The 6,000-nt window shown below is 47.7% G+C and overlaps 1 protein-coding gene across 1 annotated transcript in view; it reads right to left on the reverse strand.

Moving 5' to 3' along the window:
• The window catches only part of CSE1L (chromosome segregation 1 like), a 48,598-nt gene extending 43,003 nt beyond the window's left edge, over positions 1–5,595 (reverse strand). The window contains exon 1 of the mRNA XM_050807442.1: positions 5,423–5,595. The gene's annotated coding sequence lies outside the window, so the exon portion shown is untranslated. The remainder of the gene's footprint in view (positions 1–5,422) is intronic.
• Positions 5,596–6,000: the final 405 nt, after the last annotated feature.

The raw sequence follows: 6,000 nt of genomic DNA on the forward strand, positions 1-6,000 counted from the left end.
ACTTTGGGAGGCCGAGGCAGAAGGATCACTTGAGGCTAGGAATTCAAGACCAGTATGGGCAACAAGTGAGACCCTGTCTCTACAATAAATAAAAAAAATTAGCCAGGCATGGTGGCGAGCACTTGTAGTGTCAGCTGCTCTGGAGGCTGAGGCAGAAGGACAGGTTAAGCCCAGAATTTTAAGGCTGCAGTGAGCTATGATCATGCCATTGCATTCTAATCTGGGCAACAGAGTGAGACTCTTGTCTCTGAAAAAAGATTTATCCTGTATTACCTGTTCAAACATGCCAGTGCTTTCACTTTTGTTTCAGGGTTCTGTACTTACTGTTCCCTCTGCCTGCAGAGCTTTGCCCATGGAAAGCTACATGGTTCTCACTGCCTACTTCATTCTCATTCAGGACTCTCTTGTTTTTTTTTGGAGACAGTGGTCTTTGCTCTGTCACCCAGGCTGGAATGCAATGGCGTGATCTCAGCTCACTGCAGCCCCTGCCTCCCAGGTTCAAGCGATTCTCCTGCCTCAACCTCCCAAGTAGCTGGGACTACAGGTGCATGCCACCACGCTTGGCTAATTTTTGCACTTATAGTAGAGATGGGGTTTCACCATGTTGGCCAGGCTAATCTCAAACTCCTGACCTCAGGTGATCTGCCCGCCCCAGCCTCCCAAAGTGCTGGAATTACAGGCATGAGCCACCGTGCCCAGCCTGAAAGGACTCTTTTCAAATGTCATCTTTTTTTCAGAGATGCCTTGCTGCACCATCCTATCTAAAAGAGGATTCACCTCAGTTACTCTCCATGCCCTTACTCTACTATTTTCCAAGTACATTTTATCAGGCATATTAACTTCTTTTGTCATTTACTGTGCTTCTTTCTTCACTAGATTGCAAACTCCATCGATAGCAGGGACTTTGTGCTTTGTTCACTGCTATCTCCCTAGAGTCTTACAATAGTGATGAGCACCTATTATATATTTGTTGTACTATTTTAAAAAGCTAGATACCTTTGATGTTTCCATCAAAAATATTATTCTTCATCTTTATTTTGGTTGGTTGACTGTGTCAAACAGGAAGAGGTGGACACGACCTTTTAGATTCTAAAACCACAACAGGCTGAGCAAGATGGATCACTTCTGTAATCCCAGCACTTTGGGAGGCCGAGATGGGACGATCACTTGACCCCAAGGACCGTTCAAGACCAGATTTGGCAACAATAGTGAGATCCTGTCTCTACAAAAATTTTAAAAATTAGCTGGGCTCGGTGGTACCCTCCTGTGGTCCTAGCTACTAGGGAAGTTGAGGCAGGAGGATCGCTTGAGCCTGGGAGGTCGAGGCTGCAATAAGCTGCAGTCTTGCCACTGCAGTCCAGTCTGGGTGACTGAGTGAAATCCTGTCTCTAAAAATAAAATAAAATAAAATAAAAATAAATAAAACCACATAATAGAATGAAACCTAAAATGATTAAGTTGAGATGCTAGGGTGGGACTATTTTTAAGTTTTAGAAAAAGTGAGGGGTTACATAAATATGCATGTTATAATCCCTCAAAGTTAAAATACTACATAGATCCCAGAATCTTAATATTCTTTTTTAAGACAGGGTCTGGGTCTGTTGCCTAGACTGGAGAAATGCAGCGGTATAATTCTGACCCACTGAAACCTCTGCCTCCTGGGCTCAAGCCATCCTTCTACTTCAGCCTCCCAAGTAGCTGGGAATACAGGCACGCACCACCACACCTGGCTAATTTTTGTGTTCTTTCTGTAGACGGGGTTCCCATGTTTCCCAGGGTGGTCCAGAACTCCTGAGCTCAAGTGATTCACTCACCTTGGCCTCCCAAAGTTTATTCTTTGGGAATTTTCTTTAAGGAACTATTTGTCAACAAATCCTTTTTATATCGCCTTACTGATAAAGTCTATAAAACCAAATTCTAAGCTTATCTTTGATTTGAGAAAATGAGAGAAATCAGGGACTTTTAGAGAACATTCTGCAGGTATTCATAATTATCAACAAGATCAAGGTCTAATCTTATGTGACCACAAGTAAAGGTACTTTGACATTCTGAAATATTAGCAATATATAAATGCAAAAAGTGTTACTGATCTAAAAATGACTCAAACTAGAAACAAAAAATTATTTTGGCCAAGTAGGGTGGCTCATGCCTATAATCCCAGCTCTTTGGGAGGCCGAGGTAAGCAGATTGGTTGAGTCCAGGATTTTGAGACCAACATGGGCAACATGGTGAAACCCCATCTCTACAAAAAAATATGAAAATTAGTTGAGTGTGGTGGTGCATGCCTGTAGTCCTAGCTACTTGGGAGGCTGAGGTAAGATAGGCTGAGCCCAGGTCAGCCCAGGCAACACAGTAAGATGGTGTCTTTAAAAAAAAAAAAGAGACCGGGCGCGGTGGCTCAAGCCTGTAATCCCAGCACTTTGGGAGGCCGAGACGGGCGGATCACGAGGTCAGGAGTTCGAGACCATCCTGGCTAACACGGTGAAACCCCGTCTCTACTAAAAAAATACAAAAAACTAGCCGGGCGAGGTGGCGGGCGCCTGTAGTCCCGGCTACTCGGGAGGCTGAGGCAGGAGAATGGCGTAAAAACCCGGGAGGCAGAGCTTGCAGTGAGCTGAGATCCGGCCACTGCACTCCAGCCTGGGCGACACAGCGAGACTCCGTCTCAAAAAAAAAAAAAAAAAAGAGAGAGAGAGAATAATTCATTTTTATCACCTTTAAATGAGAGGGTGATACTTTTCTTTCTCCACGGAACTATCTTTGGAAATCCCTATCAATACACAATTTAAAAATTTAAAAAAGCATCACAATAAATCAGTTATGCCTGACATCTAAATTTCCAAGTTCTTCTTGTTGAATGAATGGCCAGACCTAAGTCTAGCATCTTCCCATAGGCCCTCAGTTATAGGTGGAGATTTCTGGAATAAAAGCCTTGTTTTCCAAAGCCATTTCACAGACATCTGTGACATAAGCTGATCCAAGATATCTGCCTTTTTCTTAGATATGTCCTCAACACATTAGAGAACCATTCCCGAGGCCTTAAATTTGGGAATAGGGAAAGAGATCCAATGAATGAAAACTATCTGGCACCCATATATGAAGAACATATCCCAACACCTCAACCTACCCTCTGCTTTCTAATCATAGGAATATACCACTTAGAATCAAATCCAAACTCCTTACATTGCCTACAAAGCCTTCTATGATCCGGGTCCTGGATACTTCTCCCTTCTTCACATAACACTCTAGGAACCTAAGATATTCCTTAAATATTTCAATATTCCAAGCCGGTTCCTATCCCTGAGTCTTCTATTCTCTCTACCTGGAATGTTCTGCCCCTCACCTTTTAATGGCTGGTCTCTACCCAAATATCACCTCCTCAGAAAAGCCTTCTTCACCTGTCACATAATTCTGTCACTATCTGAAATTATCTAATGTTTTTTCTTTCACCCACGAGAATACATGGTTCTCAAGGGAAGGGACCCTCTCCATTTTTGCTTTTTCACTATATTCCCAGAGATTAAGTGGATGCTCAATAAAGTTATTAAATAAACAAATTAATTCCAAAACTAGAGCACTGCTCTTGCATCCATCCAATCCTATCCCAGACCCCAACCAGCAGAAGTAATCAGAAGGGGAGAGAGACTTCCCTTGCACTGGTGGTAAGAAGTGAAAGATAAAGGGTTGTAGGAGGGGAGCGACTAGGTCCATTAGGATCCTCTGAAAGCATGCCAAAAAGAAAAAAAAAAGACATACAAAGAAAGGCCAAAGATCTGACGATGTGGGTCCAAGGTGAGGCGAAAAAGAACAATTGGTGGAATCCAAGAGTAAAGGGTCCTCTTCTGTGCCTCCAAGGAAGAATAATACTTGTGCATCTACCATGTGGCAAGCACAGGGGCGGTGGGGGCGAGGGGGAGGTGGCACCCACCAGGGAGAGAGAAGTAAGCAAGACAGACAAGGTCGTTGCTCTCAAACAGCTTACATTCTAGCAGTTGAGAAAGATAATAAACAAGTAAGCAATAAGTAATTGTTAGTAAATGCTATGAAGTAAATAAACCAGGTGATGTTGATGGACAGCCATGAGAGAAGGGTCCTAGAGAGGTTGATTAGGCAGCTTGACCAACATGGTGAAACCCCGTCTCTAATAAAAATACAAAAATTAGCCGGTGTGGTGGCATGCACCTGTAGTCTCAGCTACTCGGGAGGCTGAGGCAGGAGAATCGCTTGAATCCGGGAGGCGGAGGCTGCAGTGAGCCGAAATCGCGCCACTGCACTCCAGCCTGGGAGGCAGAGCGAGACTCCCTCTCACAAAAAAGAAAAAGAAAAGAGGTTGGTTAGCGGAGGCCTAAGGTGAGGGAAACTTGGGAGGGGGCCTGCCTTGCAAAAATGATGTTGGTAATTCCCCAGCAAACAAAAGGAACGTGCAAATAATTTTAAATCGGAATAAGCCTGGAATATGGAAGAAAACAGAAAACCATACTGGCTAAGGAGAAAGATGGGTGGGAGAGATGAATAAACAACCATCAGCTCCCAGGCAACCTTTGTAAACAACGGTAAATAACTCAGAGCATCCTCAAAGCCACTCTACGAGGTAGATTCCGTTATTAAACCCATTTTGCAGCTAAGGAAATGGAGGCTCAGTGAGCTAAGGTGACCAGCCCCAAGTTACACCCCTAGAGAGAGGCTACGTCTGGAATGAACCCAGGCGATATAATTCCAAAGTCTATGCTCCGAACCACCACGGCACAGCGTTTCACCCAGAATGAGGGAACCCCCCTGTTACAGGGGATTTCTATGTCCCGGGTGTACCGACTAGAATTCTCACAAACGATTCAGCAAAGTGAGATCACGATGCCCGTTTTACAGTCAGGGGTTCAAGTACAGAGGTTAGAGAGGGTGAGTTCGGGGGCTTCACTAGAGTTCGGGCAAGGGGGGATCGCGCGGCAGCCGCAGCTCCACGCGTCCGCAGTCCCCGCCTGGGCAGGCCTCGGAGCCGCACACCCAGCTCGCGCGGCTGGAAGCCCCCGTCGCAGAGAACGGACACGCGAGCGCGACCAATAAGAAGCAGCCTTTCCGAGCGGAGACGCGGCGGCGCAACCAATCAGCGCCGTGATGGAGAGGAAAGGGCGGGCAATCCGCAGGCTCGCGTTAGGCCGCGCCTCAGCTGCCCTCACCCCTCACAGGCCCCGGAGCCGTCGGGCCTGGGTCAGAGACCTAGGACGGCGCGAGGCGCGGCGAGCGCTGCCTAGGGAGGCGAAGACCTTGCCTCAGCGCACCGCCCGAGCCCCGGGCCCACATTCCGCTCTCGCCCAGAGGCGCGGTTCTCACTCCCTAGAGCTCGGAAGTACCGGGAGCGCCTCATCCCTTCCTCAGCTGGGGCCCAAGAGCCACTCTGGTAGGTCGTGCACGGCCCGCGCCTCACCTCGTGGGGATACAGAAACGGAGGAGGGAACCCCAGCCGCGGACTGTAGCTGGCACTACCCGCTCCTGCAGCCGCTCCGCCTCACATTCAAACCCCGGCAAAATGGCGCGACAGCGAGGCTGAGGCCAGATCGCATGCGCGAGCGGCCCGCTGCAGGGGGCGGGGCCAGGAATGCTCTGTCCCCACCCAAGTTCTAAGGGCCAATCCGGACCCCGCTCTGTTTCTGCGCTGATGTCACAAGTGACAATGCCCTTTGGCTCTGACCATTCCAACAGGCTTCACGGTTTCCGTTTTCCAAAGAGGAACGCAGATTCAGCGAGCGGCTGCTGGCTTGTGACCTATTTTGATGTCAGGGCTTGGCACGTAGGAATTGTTCAATGCTGATCGATTCAAGGTCATGCACATAGGGTCTCAGACGCAGGAGAACTTCCTGTCCCTTTTGGAGCTTCTATTTTAGAGGGAGACACGGCCAGGCAGGTCTCGAACTCCTGGCCTCAAGTCATCCGCACACCTTGACCTCCCAAAATGCTGGGATTCCTGGCGTGAGCCACCGCGCCTGGCTTGGTATGTAAGTTTTT

Source organism: Macaca thibetana, chromosome 10, assembly GCF_024542745.1.
Source record: "Macaca thibetana thibetana isolate TM-01 chromosome 10, ASM2454274v1, whole genome shotgun sequence".
Classification (NCBI taxonomy): Eukaryota; Metazoa; Chordata; class Mammalia; order Primates; family Cercopithecidae; genus Macaca; species Macaca thibetana.